The 16339-nt window shown below is 31.9% G+C and overlaps 1 pseudogene across 1 annotated transcript in view; it reads right to left on the bottom strand.

Moving 5' to 3' along the window:
• The window catches only part of LOC146995282 (cullin-5-like), a 267165-nt pseudogene that overhangs the window by 17567 nt on the left and 233259 nt on the right, over positions 1–16339 (bottom strand). The window contains exons 14-16 of the transcript XR_015043187.1: positions 11389–11561; positions 6263–6424; positions 2483–2601 (exon numbers count right to left, since the gene is read on the bottom strand). The product of XR_015043187.1 is annotated as a cullin-5-like (transcript). The remainder of the gene's footprint in view (positions 1–2482; positions 2602–6262; positions 6425–11388; positions 11562–16339) is intronic.

Raw genomic sequence — 16339 nt, 5'->3', positions numbered from 1 at the left:
ATAAGTTTTTCCAATAATGCTTCCTGAAAGGACTGGAGATTTTTCCTACACCTGCTGTCTTTTCACCTTCAAAATCTATTTCTTTAAAAGAAATCTTCAAAACGAAGTAATCCTGTGATTGCTCTCTTACTTTTGATACAGAAATGTCGTTGAAGTATACAGTGCCATGATAAATATTTATGCAGTAAAATTTTGATATGTTTGATACCAAGGAATGCAACACATACACATTGCTGTCATTTATTATAACAGTATTGAGCTAAAATATGTGCCAGTGCTGCTGCAAAGATAATTTTACAATACTGAAAATGGTCACAACTCAAAGCTTGTTATTTTTCAAGTTGTGCCAGTATTGTAGACCATGATGGATAATCTTTATGGAACATAAAATAAGTAGTTTTCAATTTAATTTCATATACATAATAAGAAAGGAAGCTATCATTTTTAATCAGTTAAATATTTTTATGCACTAATCTAGAAAAGCAGGCAAATAAATGCTTAATCATAATAAAACATCATTTACTCCAGGTTAGAAGACATATTAACATGAACAAATTTAAAGGAAATTCGCACATATTTTACTACACATGGAGAAAACAATGTAAAAGCTTACACATCCTGTTCCACTGGGAATTAAACCAGTAACAAAACTCCAATATACAGTGATTTTAATCAACCAGATTAAAATAATATGAGGGTTGGAACTTTAATAGTGGCAACTATTTATTTACAAGGAATACAAAAGTGATTCATGTCACCATGTTTTACGGTCCTTCAATATAGTCGCCAGCATTGTGTACAACCCGTTTCCAACGATGTGGAAGTCGCAGAATACCTGTAGCAGCGCCTGTTTTGTTAATAGTTTGAATGGACCGGTTTACTGCCGCAAGAATCTCAGGAACAGTTTGGAAGCAAGTGCCACGAAGTGGTTCCTTCACCTTAGGAATTAAGCCATAGTCACATAGGCTTAGATCTGGGGAGTATGGTAGATGGTAAAGCACTTCCCAGCCCCATCGCTTGAACAAATCAGTCACAGCTTGCGCTGCATGCGGCCAAGCATTGTCACGCAAAATGAGAGGAGCGTTCTGCAGAAAGTGTCGCCGTTTTTTTCTCAAAGCTGGTCGGAGATTGTGATCCAAAAATGAGCAGTAATACTGCGCAGTGACGGTCTGCTGTGGGGGAACGGTATGTGTTAGAATGACATCATCACAGTTGAACATGATAATCACCATAACTTTCACATTGCTGGGGTTCTGACGAAATTTCGAATGTCGTGGTGACCTGTGATGACACCATTCGTTTGATTGGCGTTTCAGTTCTGGCTGGTACGATCGGGCCCAAGTCTCATCCAGCGTAATGATATGCCGTAAAAAAGCATCTCCTTTGCGCTCATAGCGCTCCAGGTGGGTTCTGGCAGCATTGTATCGTAGCCATTTCTGCATTTCCGTCAAGTGATGTGGAACCCATCGTGAAGCAATTTTTCTTATGGACAGGCATTCCTTCAGAATGTGCAACACAGTCATATGCGCTAATCTTGTTTGTCCAGCCAGCTGATGAACCGTTTGGCGGCAATCACTGTCCACTAGTGCGTCAACAGCTTGCACGTCTGCATCGCTGACACTCGGACGACCTGGCCGCAGCATGTCTGCCACGTTTTGGCGTCCTTCATTGAATGCTTTCACCCATCTTGCTATGGTTCTGTAAGGCAATGCAGATTCCCCGCAAGCCTCTTGATGACACTGTCGTGCTGTATGACCTCTGGCACATTTAATTTTTATCCAACAACGTTGTTCTTGTTTTGAAAACATCTTGACAACACTTACTTTAGACCGCGAGCTAATACAAGGATCCATTCTTTGCGTCACTCCGCATGCGTGTGACGTAGGCAGGACGAGTCTTTTTGCTGAGAGGTAAGGTAGGTATGTAGTTTACGTGTGGTATACGTGATATTCTTCGGTTTTGTTGCGTAGCATTTTTTCAGCTGTGTTGCCACTATTAAAGTTCCAACCCTCGTATTAAGAATAGAATGCTCGTGTTTAATTTGCACATCATTTTTTAACTAATTGCAGCTTATACATATTTCACTTCTTTATATGTTTTTAAAACTTCAGCAAATTTTTAACTCCACTCAATTTAATAGATTTTTTTATTTAATAAGTCTTAAAATAAAACAATATAGGCTCACAAGTTTTTGTTTTGTTTGTGTGTGTGTTAATTCTTCAAAATAAATATTCATTACTTTACTTTCTGTATAAGTAATACATTCAATTTTAATGCTTCAAAAGTTTTTTCAATATTACAGGAATTTCTAAGAAATACCTAAATTGGAAACATAAGTGTTTTAAATAATATTGTAATATTAAATAATAATATTGTAATAAGTAAATAAATTTACAACTCTATATATATCACCCAATATTCCACACAAAATTCATAATTTCAAAATTGCACATAAAAGTACAAATATAAAATACAGACTTACATTAATGAAAATTCTTGATTGACCCAAAATACAGTACTCTCATCAAAATCTTTAGGTGACTTAGTCTCAGGGAAATACAATAAAACTTGTCGCTTCAATTTAGGATAGGAAACTAAGGACTAATATCAGAAAAAATTTCATCAGTATATTTTTTTTTCCATTTTTGAATCACACAATATGACAAAAGCACTTACTTGCATTTATTATGGTATACTTAACAAAATGTTAAAAATTCCAGCAGCATAAATGTTATAAATTGAATTTACAAAGATTTTAACAGCATCTTTCTTTTTTTTTTTTACTTCAACAATCGAAGAATATCAGACCTTTTTCCTATTGCACTGATATAGTAGCACAACAGGACTTCTTATCTACATGCTCTGGAGCAGTGGTTCTCAACCTTTCATCTAACTCATACCATTTAAACAAAAATTTAAAAACTTACCAGTTTAATTTCTCAAAAGAAATATTAAAATATATACATATATATTGCCATTTGTACAACCTATGAGCTATTCATATTAAATATGCACACATAAAAAATATTAGATTAAAAATTAATAACCATTTAATTATCAAAATTCAAGTTATAATACTTCAATTCTACAATTTACTGTGAAATTCGGGCCTTTTTAAGACAGATCAATTTCTTTATGTCTGGTCTTATTTCACTTAATAGAGCAATAAATGGTGGCGACACAAAGTGTATAAATAAATCGATCAACTCTAAAAGAATTAATGAGGTATGCAGGTCGATCATATATAAACGAGCCTTTATTGGCTGAGAGTGGGGAAGGGTATTTGTGTGTGATTGGGCATTTGTAGTCGTTAGGTGGGGATACCTAGAGTAGGGAAACCACATCAGCCAGCTTGTCCAGTGCTTAAGTGCCCTTACAATGAGTGTGCCCATCTCTCTGGAGCAACACATAATTATAAAGTTTCTCTGTGAAAACATAATTATAAAGTTCTCTGTTCGTCTGTGAAAACATGAAACCAGCCGAAATTTACCGCAGACTGCTTGCCCAGTTCGAGGAAGCTACGCTTTCATGGTCAAAAGTGAAGGTTTGGTGCAACCAATTTAAGCAAGGCCGTGAACGTGTTGCGAATCAAGCACATCCCCGTCATCCTCGCACGAGTGTGACTAATGAAAACATTGCACGTGTTCGTGAGCTTAGCGAATGGGATCGACGTTTCCCATCGCTTCAAATTTCGGAAGAACTTGGTGTCAGCTATGAAAGTGCCCAATCAATCATCAGAAAGCATTTGGGCTTCAGAAAAATCTCAGCACATTGGGTTCCAAAGGTTGCTGAATGATGATCAAAAAGCCACAAGAGTTTGCATTTCTCAACTGCTTCGAACTCGTTTTGAAGAAGAAGGGGAAGCTTTGCATAAAATTGCCACCAGTGATGAGACATGGGTGCATCATTACACCCCCGAATCAAAGCATGCAAGTACGAACCAAAACTCGATGTCTGCGGGGAAAATGTTGGCCATGGTTTTGGGGATTGAAGGGGTGTCCTACTGGTAGATTTCTTACACGGACGTCAGACCATCAACGCAACCTACTACTGCGGTCTCTTGGATCAAGTCAAGCTTCAATAAATGCAGAAAAGAAAAAGAGAAAGAAATGAGATTTAATCACCAAATCCATGCAGATTATGTCGCTGTCTTTTTAACACATAAATGACAGCCATTGCAGTGACAGATCTAAACATAATGCATGAATTCAGTAGCATGCATTTGAATGCATGAAATTTCTACACAGGGGAAGATTCAACATAGCAATTGCTCCCACATCCACAATAGACCTACAAAGCAACAACTCTGCATCAATATATATCTCATTCTTCATTTTTCACAATCTAACAATAATGCCTAGCATATATTGATATTTATAAATATTCATCTAGAGACAATGATTTTTAACAAATGATGATTGTCTTTGATACTTTGCTTATTTTATGATTAATTGAAAATAACAGAGTTTGTCAAACCAATTCATAAAGTTCAATTAATTACTTTACAAAATATTCAAAACAATTATGATTTCTTTTGCTAACAAACATTAGTTCCTTACTTCTTCCTAATCCCTCCTCATAAATGCCTTTCATTTTCAGTGTACACGTGAGATTTCATAAACTCTCAGTGCAACAGATAAGTTGTCACAATTTGACAGTTACTATCACTGTGATACTGTGATATTATTACAATAATAATAGTCAGAACAATATCAGGAAACTCAGAAATGCAAACAAAAATATTCAAATACCACATACATCAATGATTTTCATTTTATAAACAAAATTCGTCATACTGAATTTAAGGAAATGTTTACAACAAGTTATATTTCATCTATCAAATTACCTTAGTCTGGATATTTGCAATAAATTTTGCTGACTTTGACTGGGTTACTGGTTAGAGTTACTGGGCTAGTGAAATAAACTTCTCTAATACTTAATTTTAAATGCCTAATATTCTCATTTTTCTCCTAAAAAACTAGTACAAATGTTTATTTACTTATTATAGAAATACCTTTAAGCGAAATGTTTACAGAAATAACTCTGTAAATTAATGAATATCATGTTATTATGATAGTCCTGTCTAATTTTATCTATGCAGATCCATCTTTATTCTTCAGTTATATTCATTTGCATTGACTCATTCATTATTACACATCAACAATCTGAAGAGTTAATATGAGAGCAAAATAAACTGGCCACCATTTTTAACTTACTCAAGTACTATCATTTTTAACAACATATTTTCAATGAATTATTTAATATTTTTGTACTTTGCAGGTATATGTATATTTCAGTATTGCAGCTTGTTCTTCAGTATAGTTTCATGTAATTCCTTAATATTATTCTTTAAATTTGGAATTTATTTTCAGAAGTACAACTACTTTTTTTCCCCCTTCTTTCTCTCAATGCAACTTTTATCATAGTCAGTGTGTTGAATTTTAAATCTTACTTCTCAGCAATATGCAAACAGATAATTTCTTATTCAGACTGTATTTTTCATCCTCAATGGCATTACTTGCCATATTAACAAGTATAAATTAACAGAGTTATATACAGAAGCTGGTTTCAGAAAATCACCCTGAACTCTTTTTTCTAAGCATTGAGATATCCTTTCTTTTTGCATTTCTGTTTTCAAAGTTAAAAATAAAATTTAGAAAAATCATATATTAATACTCATTACAAAGTTAAGGAATCAAATTAACAAATCAAATACTACACTCAAGTTTTAATACATTTCAGAATCAGCACTAATAGATATGAAAAAATGAAGGGTAAAGTATAGAAGTATGTCTCTTAATAACATTTTGCATTACAAATATCAAATCCAAGCTTGATATAACAATACTAATAATGTTTTAAGTGATTCTACCATACCTGCACATAGATTATAATTACACATTTACTAATTAATCTATAAATATCAATTTATACTCTGAATGAATCTTATTAATGAAAGTGATACACAATAACAAGAGAAGTTGTCCTCATTTCAAATTAAGAAAAAAAGCTTTAAGATTATTAAAATTTTATAGGAAAATTTTTTATATAATTTTATATTTTTTTATATAATTTTTATTTTTCTAACAGTTTTTTCTCACGTGCACTTTAATTAATGAAAATCTCATGTGGTTGTAGATTTTAATTGATGGAAATATATTTATGTTCAGTAGTGTTAACTAATAAACCTATATCCATCCATTTTCAAAACTTAAGAAAATGAGTAAATTAAAAAAAAGCAATAAAAACGAATAAAACCTACCCATAACGTTCTTCTTAATTCAGCGTCAGAAAGTTCTGTAGCCAATCGTAGATTTTCAAATGTTATTCTGTCATGCGGTCGTTGATTGCAAGCAAACAGAACTGCCATTTGGAATGCAGTTACATCTAAATCAAACTTTCCAAGAGCATTGTTAAAAGTGATCTATTTAAAATAAATAAAATAAAATAAGGAACAAAAGAAGTTCACTGATAATAATAGAAATACAGGAAAAACATTCTGATGATGTTTTTAATGATTTTTTAAAGACAAATTTTTGCTTTTAAAATTTTAATTCAAGATTTCAACAGCATTTTTCAAATGGAATATTATCTTGATGGGTGTCTTTTATGTTATAATGGGATCTATCTATTTTCCAAGTGGGAACATCTCATTTGAAATAAGTAACACTTTTCTGTAAAATTTCTAACAAATTAAAGATATAAAATCAGTTTTCCATAACAGAATCATAAGACTTTAAGGATTCAATATGTGAAACTTAACCAATAATGAGAATAAAATGAGTATGGGCAACACCTCCTAGAACTAACTCAAGGCCACGGCACGCAGTTCGTGACGTCACTGCAGTAGGGATACTTTCGTCCTCGCCAACTTTAAGGGTGCCTTCTTAAATATCCATTTGAAAGGCTTATATAAAAATTGAAATTTTTATATTTAATTCTCATCGTTTATAAATCTGGAAAATACCTTGCTTTCATTAGAATGTGAAGAACCGAGATTTTTATTTTTAGAATGTTTTCGATACGAATAACTAGAAATTTTAATTCCATTAAAAGTTATTACTGATGTTACTAAATTTAAGCGCTGAGAAACTCTTGTTAACGAAAGAAACTTCACACTTAATGAATCGGAATTTTATTTTTACGCAATAATTAAACAGAAAGACAATTTAAGACATGAAGGCAGGATATAGATCCTAAAAAATTGAGATAAATTCTAACTGATTTAAATTATGAAGCTAATTTACCTGGAATCATGTAGCAACATAAAATCATTAGTTGAAAACAAATATAATTAATCAGAGATGTTTATTGGTCAAGGGTCATATTAATTATACTTACAACAATTTATGCCTTGACTAATAAACATCTTTGATAAGTATAAGTAATATATCTTATTTTTGACATATGTTGCCGAATAATAATAAATACTCATGTTTGAAACAAATAACGCTAAGCTTGCAATGACTTAAATAAGTTTTTATAATTATTTGAGACATTAGGTGCACAGAGAGAATTGCATATTATTTTGCATTTTAAATGGCAAATATCAAATCTCTGATAGAGGTCTGATATAGATCTAAATAGCTAACCTCTGATCTTTACAGGGAAATTTTATAACATGATTTAGCACTATTGTGTGGAAGGCAAATGTAACAAATCCTAAACTGGGATGTAGAACACAACAAATGAAAAACACAACTATCATTGCATTATTACTGCCGAATAAAATTACTAACATATAATGCCCTTAGGATGCACTAAATTATACATTACAATTCGAAACAATTTATACAGAAATACTTTAGATAACATGTATATGTTTATTTTCAATCAGTCAACTAAAAAGAGGAAGGATTGTTCCAATAAAGGAAAAGAAGAAAATCATCGAAATTGTCTTTACAGTCAATTCAAAATTATTCAAAACTGTCTGTAAACGGGAAACAATAAATATTGCTTTTTTTTTTTTTTTTTATCACAGACTGCATTTCATCAAATAAAAATGTATGGCATAATATTTCATAAAGACTACATTTCTATCTTTAGAAAGAACTTAAATTGTAGTCTTTATGAAATATCATGCCATACATTTTTATTTCCATACGTATGTATATGCATGCGTATATATGTATGACAATATATTCGATTTCTTTGGGAAAAAAAAAAATTGCTTCGACATACTGCTATACAAAATATACAATTTAAAATAATATATTTGGGGTGAAGAAAGAGAATTTTAGGATTTTTAACATATATATATATATATATATGAAGTAATTAAATTTAAAAATCAAAACACAATAAAAAAATTTCATGAACTTTAACATATACACATAGAAAAGTTGCATTGATATTGCACTATACAAGTAAATGAAGAGGGAATACATAATGAATACCTTTGACAAAAAATAAATGAAACTCAGAATTTCGTAAATTTTAATGCGTGCAAATACGAGGGCCATCCAGGAAGTAGATTACGTTTCCGTCTGTGTCCGCTAGGGGCGGGGCTAGCGCGGCCATCTTGGGGTCAGAGCGTTGCGCAGCTCAGTCTGCATCTAGCCGTGCTAGTGAGAGGTTCGTGCTGTGCTCCGTTCAGATACTGTGACGGTTTGAAATGTCTGCGTTAATTGAAAATCCCGCGAGCTGCGAGGTGCGCTCAGTAATAAGGTTTCTGACTGCAAAAAACTGTAAACCGATAGAAATCTATCGGCAGCTTCGTGAAGTGTATGGGGACAACATTATCACTGAAGGTGGAGTGCGTCAGTGGGTCATAAGATTTCAAAATGGCCGAACCAATGTTCACGACGAAGATCGAAGTGGGAGACCCAGCATAGTGACCGCCGAACTTCTCGAAAAAGTCGATGCTAAAGTCCGTGAAAATCGAAATTTCACAATAACGGAACTTTCTTTGAGTTTTCCACAAATTTCGCGAAGTTTGTTGCACGAAATCATCAGCAAAAAGCTTGGTTACCACAAGTTTTGTGCAAGATGGAAGGCAAGAAGAGGTAACGAAGTGGTTGAAGGCGCAGGCGGCCGAATTTTTCGACGAAGGAATTTCCAAGCTCGTACATCGCTACGATAAATGCCTTAATTTGTATGGTGACTATGTAGAAAAGTAGTATTTGAGTGTGGCTTTCATCTGTATATAATAAAATTTGTTTCCTATACTTTGTTTATTTTTTTATTCCAAAACGTAATCTACTTTCTGGATAGCCCTCGTATATAGAAATGCATACATTCCCTGTAGCAGGTAAAAATTCATATTTTGGTTTGTTTATTCTACTAAATAATATAAGTTAATGTTTATTCACGACTAATAGAAAGAAAATCATACTTATCTATTAATTGTATAAAGTGAAACAGGTACTAGTTTTGAAGAATAATGTCTAATTAGATAGAAAATTCTTTTGTCAAATAAAGTGTTGCATAAATTTAATTATTTACTTACAAAAAATACGAAACACTTGCATGCAAAGATTGTTATAATCGGATTTAATTATCTAAACTAGAATTAAATACAAGATTTTGTAAAACTTCATATTTAATGATTTATGTTATATTAAGTGAATTTTAAGAATATCAGGCATGAACTCACAAAAATTTAAATAGCGTATTTTTTCGCATTAACATCAGAAACAAAATTGGTATTAGTTACAGATATATTATCAAGATTTTTCAAGGTCTTCGGATTTTAATAAATACGCTGTTCCTGTGACAAATGTATCGAGATATTTAAATGCAAGCATTTTGCAACATACAAAATGTATTTACCATTTTGAATTTTTATTAATCCTACATTTAATCTAATCCTACTTTTAAGTCACACATTTGTTTAATTTACTTAACTTGGTAAATGATGCTATTTACTACAAATTGACTAGCATGACGATAAAGAATGCAATCTGCTATAGATTGAACGATTAGCATGATGATAAACAGTACTATCTGCTATAAATTAAATTAATCATCATACTTATATAATCACTATTAGACTTACAATAAGATTAAATATGTTTACTTTCTATAAATGTATGTACTCGCTTTAGTTTATGATAATTATAACATACTTAACACAGAAGCACTTTTTAAAGCACAGATAAGTATAAACTTATTCATTAAAGGGAAAAAAAAAAAATGCAACTTACCTTCGAAAATATTTTTGGCTTGAAATTGCTTCTATGAATCGCCTTTATTCATTTATTTAAGAATTCTTTCTCTTTCGGAAAAAAGAAACCTGTACTTTTGGACCATTTGGATATTTCCCTTTACAGTTAGGTACACAGCATGTGTAAACCATATCAAAAATTTGAAAAACAAATAATAAAGTGGAATACTTATAATATAGAAATATCTGAAAAAAGAAAGAAAATGTCGACTGTTCTTATGGACGATTTCTGACCAAGTGACCGTCAAAACTCCGGAAATCCACCCACCACAGTCCTGGGTGGGGAGAGTTAAATGAAATACAATCCCTACTGACACTGACGTCACACCTCCTCTTGGGAAACGCGCCGTGGCCTTGAGTTAGTTCTAGGAGGTGTTGGTATGGGAGACTTCTCAGTAAAATTATCATTCACACATGACAGAAGATTGAATCTTCTCTCTGCCAAAGCAAGAACACTAGGAAGTTTAACTTTCTCCACAATGCTACTTATTACCATCAATATGACTTGAGTTCTGCCAATGCAATAATACAATTAAAAAGATATTTCTCCATAATGCTATTTATGACCATCACTGTGACTTTATAATCTTAAGTAAATCGTTAATTGTAATGTAAAGTAAATTGTTATATGTAGGTTTTTCTAAATTCACATTCTGTAAGTTACATTTATAAAATTATTCTGTTATGATACTTGCATTTGTGCTTATTCACTTACCAACAAGAATTAATTATCATTCTGAATATTAACAGTTATGGAAGATAGTCTGAACTCTCCAATATATTATAATATATTTATATGCTAAAATACCATTATTTGTTATTTTCATATTTTTAATAGTCGATAGACTTGACAAATTTTAAAAGTAACACATGTTATGACTAATATATTGTTCTAATTTATGCACAGTCTTGGTATAATAGCAATATTCTAAAGCAGGATTTATCAAAAACTATGGTATATTACATTATTTTTATAGCAAAATTTTTACACAAAAGATTTAAATGAATGGTCAAAATGAATACAAAGTGGCCCATATACTGGTACATAATATGTAACTTTCTCATATTTATGTTGGTACATAATGGTGTATATATATATATATATATATATTATTCTTATTTATGTGGTACAAAACTAAATAAGTTTTAGAATCCCTGTTCCTAATCAGAGTAAATGTGAGAAAGTTGTATATATACAACTAGGAGAAAAAATAAAGTCTTACAGTGCCATTTGACATGTGATGATACCACTGAAGTTTACGACCACTGTGTTTTTGTCTATAAAATTCTTCTACTTCAGGAATAAAATCTTCAAATTCTAGAGGCAATGATACTTGTACCCGTTCACTTCCTCTAGCCCAAGCACCAGCATTAAGAATTTTCACATTGAAAGAACCTATAAATTGTATTATGAAGAAAAGAACAATACTACAAAAAATTATAAAAAAATATTTTAAAAAAATTATTAATAAAGAAAACAAGTGGAATAAATTGATATCAGGAACTAACTCATGAAAAAAGGCACAAAAATAAACTGCTGGATTTGAAAGTGACATAATGCATATAAAATAAAAACTCGTATTTATTTTATAAATTAATTACATGGATGATATGATTAAACTTGCATGCTGTTTGGCATTTCAGAACACCTAAAGTTCAGTACTGTGAATAATCATTATGGGTAGCAATAACTGCTGCTATGTGACTTGGCATACAGTGGAGTTAAATCTGGGTATCAACTAAAGATATTGCATCCATGAAGCATTAACACTTTGCCAAAGTCCATCTGTTGTAGTTATTAGTGGTTATTTTTGCCCAAGCCTCTGGCCAATGACAGAGCAGATGTTTTAAATCCATAAAAATATCCTGAACATACTGCCTAAAAAAGATATGGAAAATGCTATCTGTTGAAACAATGTCACAAAATGTGTGAAGCATGCAATCACATATTACTTTGCTGGTAGCTGACTCCACAAGTGATCTCAACATTTAGGTCTATTGGAAGCTCTAACATCTCTTCAATGTAATATTGGCTAAAAAAAGTACTAGGTATGTATAACAGATGCAAATGGGACTTGTAGCACATCCCATACCATAATTACAGGTGCTCAGTTGATATGATAATGTAAAATGACTCCAACAATCAGTTCCAATACAAACATGACTATCATGCGGCTGTATGAAAAATCATGATTCATCAGAAAAGATGGATGCACACCATTCATGAATCCATGCACATTGTTCAGTGAACTATTACAATCTATACCAGAGATTGGCAAACTTTCAAAAAAAAAAAAAAAAAAAAAAAAAAAAAAAAAAAACAAGGGGCCAGATCACAAAAATTTTGGGCTGGGTAGGCTTCAAAAAAAAAGTTTAAAACATTTTTTAGGAAGTGATATTTTTATAGTTATGCACATTTTGCTAATATTTACACCACCCCCTAAAAAAATTCATAAATAAATAAAATAATTTTGTTTATTAATAAATATATAATGGAATAAGTTAAAATTTTATACTAATGTGATGAATACAATTGTTTTTTTCAAGATAATACTTTATCATATTGAAGTTCGAAGTTAGTACTTCCAAGTTAGTACTGCCAACTGTTAATAATGATCTGAGCTGCGACTATACACACTTCATTTTTGAAAATTTCCTTTCACATTGGTAAGTAATCCCAAATACAGATATAAATTGACATTAATATGATTTTCTCTTTTTTTTTTAATGGCGGGTACGAGCCATTTTTAGGGTTTTGCCACTACTAAGGCCAGAAGTGGTGGTCATTTTATTACGGAGGCATCTAATAGGCAGACACTGTTACCTTCTATGAGAAGACAGATAATTTCCATCCATGCCTTCTTCAGGATTTGAACTCGGGATCTTCAGTACTGAAGTCTGTTTCCCTATGATCATATTTATCATCTGAAAGGTATTTATATAACTGAGTTAGATCCATTTCTTCAACCATCATTTTTAGCATATCATCATTCTGCAGATCAATCACTTGCATTTGAAGGTCCTCAGTTGCACAAGCAAATGGATTTTAAAATATGGAGATGTCTTTGCGCTTGCAAAAGATCCAAAAAACATTGTTGTAACTTATGTTCACAAAATGTACCTGTCACAAATTTTGGGGGAATGGAGATTTCACACTTTTACAGTATGGAAAACAATTAAACTCATTTAACGTGATTTTTCAGCAATAAGACAGACAGAATTCATTTCACATGTGAGCATAGCAGTTATGCTCATAGGTGAAATGGTGTATTGTGCTGTATTTAATTATGGTAAAGCACACTAGGGCTAATATAAGCACACTAGGGCTGCCTAAGGAGGGGGATACCTTCATGGAGGACTTTCTAAGGGTAGATTGGCTCGTATATACATTATATATGGAGAAAACCACAAAAACACCCATGCAGCCAGCCCGTTCGCGGGATTCGAACCTTGGACCGAACTACCAGTGTTCAGCGACTTTACCGCTCGGCCGCTGTTGGGCCATACGTGAAATGAATAACAAATTTAACTTAAATTAGAAAAAATAACAAACAGTTAAATTAATAAATTTAACTTTAAATTACAAGCCTTTCCTTGTAAGTTGAAGTTAAATTTGTTAAACTATCCCACGATATCTGTAAGAAATCATAATTTCTATAGTTATTCAATGTTTTATAATAGTGGTTGGACACTTTTTCTCATTTCGAAAAATTTCAATTATTTCAAAAGTCTCAAAAAAAATTTTCCATTGCTAACACATCAAACTACTGTATGGTAGAGCAAATCATAACCTTTCACTTTGTTAGCTTTAATAAAAAAATCATGAAACTGATGATGAAAGTGAATAAAATAGCTTACACAACTAGTTCAATGAGACATGACAGATTGAAGTGTTTCTCGCAAACAGTACGCAAATAAATAATACAAGGATTTTACCCAGATATGTTTAACATTTAGCTTCTTCACAATTATCCAACTAATACTTTCCCATCCTACATCAATTGTGATACATTTTAACTCATTTCACTACAAACTGTGTTAGTGTTTTCTCAACTTCCCTGAAGATATCTTTCCCAGTAATTGTTCCATGCAGATCATTCACAGAAGCTAATTCTTAGGTCACCTCAATATTGATTCCTTGAATAAACAGCAGCAATCTGGTTGTGTCACTAAAGTCTTTCAATACATCAACAGCCAACAAAAATGAAAATTTTTGCTTTGTCTTTTAATTGACTATTAATGCAGTTAATAATGTGCTCAACTCTTTTAACAGTTCTCGTCGAATGGCTGGCAGATCAAAACAAATGCATTTCCTCTGGGCACATTTCTTCAGCTATCACAAACAAACATGATTTAATAAATTCATCATCAAAACATATTTTTTTTTCCTTTTTCTTATCTTTTTTATCTCTTTTTATCCCACAGGGCATTAGCCTTTTGGCCTTTTACGTTGAAGTCAGTTTACTTTTCAAATTGCTACCACAAAATATTAGAGCCCTGTATTATATTTAAAGAAATTAAATAATGAAGAATTTGCATAAATGTATATATGTTTCTTGCACTATGATAAAACAACGATACCTAGAGCCATCAAATTTTGAATAACAGAAGTTTCCACCTGAATATGGGCATCTGGAAGCCCGAATTTGGAATTTGTTTTATTATCTATTTCATACTTTGTAAAACTTTAACGAACTTTGTATTAACAAACTCAATGATTTCGAAGCAAGCAATGGCAACACTGTATGGGGGAAAAAATTTTATCTCCAGGGCATGAGACTGTGTATCAGAAATTCCAAAGATATACTCATTTCAAAATTATTTTGCAATACTGCCATTAAACTGAATTGAACTTGAACCATTAAACTGAATTTAATGGTTCAAGTTCTTCACGAACATGATATTTAGCAAATACAGGTAACACAGAAAACGTTAAAAAAAAGCTTCTTTGGGCGTAAAGTAAAATCTGAAGGCCTTCCGATTTTTTTTTTTCTTTTTTGGCAGCTTATAAATGAGTTGTTCGTAAGTTACTTACTGCTTCATTATAAATTTTTAATTTTGCAAATAAATCATATTGTAATGAAGCACTCTATTTTAAACATTCCAGTTTTAACAATCATTCATTTTCTGTGAACTTTAAATATTGTTTTGAGTGCTTAGTTTGGTAAGGATATATATTTCACAGAAGGAACTACGCTTTTCACAGAGCTATTATATTATGCAATAAACACAATACTTTATCATTTAATTTCATAGCCAAATATTCATTCTGCTTTAATACCACAACTATCAAATTTCACTTTCCACCTTTTACCTCCACTTTTCCAAGGTCTTGAGAGTGAAATGAGAGTAGTTGGTAATAAGTAAAATAAAATGAAAATAATAAAACAACACAGAGTGCTGATAATCACTAAACACCAAAAGACATGACAAACAATACAACATGTACTACTAAAGAAAAATTGAGAAAACTGGCAACATTTGTTCTATGGCAACGGCAGATTATAAATGCAAAGATGTGATCCCAATAGTTATTTTTTAGAACTTCTCAACCCAATTACTGGCAGCTGCATTAAAATTTTTTTATTTAAATACAATATTAAGCTATGGGCTGTATTAAAGCAGGCTGCAGGTCAGATTTGGCTCACAGGCCAACCCCTGGTCTCTACTATAAACCAGCGGTTCTCAACCTTTTGATGAGTGCGTACCATCTAAACAAAAATTGAAAACCTTTAGTACCACCACTACAAAATACTACTACACCACCACTCTTGCATAAATTTACAAGTGTTAGAGAAAAAAAACTCAACTAGGATGTTGGGGTTTTAATTTTTGAATTTAATAGTTAAAAATACTTAGCTTCTTTGCATACCCCCTATTTTTCTCTTGCATACCACCAGTGGTACGTGTACCACTGGTTGAGAACCCCTGCTATAAACCATTAAAGAAAACAGAATGAAAGCCACTTTGCAAACAGTAGGTAATGCTACAAGCAATGTGGCATCATATGTATGGGAACTGACTGCTGTGTCATGCCCCAATCCCAAGGGTTTCTGATATTGCTGTACCATTCACAAGCAGTAAATGAATAAGACATTTCTTTTCTTTAGCTCTTTTAACCAGCCATATAAAAAAAATCAATGTTTCTTTAATGAAAAATTATAGAAAGATTAA

This window comes from Stegodyphus dumicola, chromosome 9 (genome assembly GCF_044657685.1).
Source record: "Stegodyphus dumicola isolate Sdum_Otavi_A_Nest chromosome 9, ASM4465768v1".
NCBI lineage: Eukaryota > Metazoa > Arthropoda > Arachnida > Araneae > Eresidae > Stegodyphus > Stegodyphus dumicola.
Note: the sequence above shows the minus strand (reverse complement) of the source record. Positions and strands in the feature narration are given on the sequence as shown.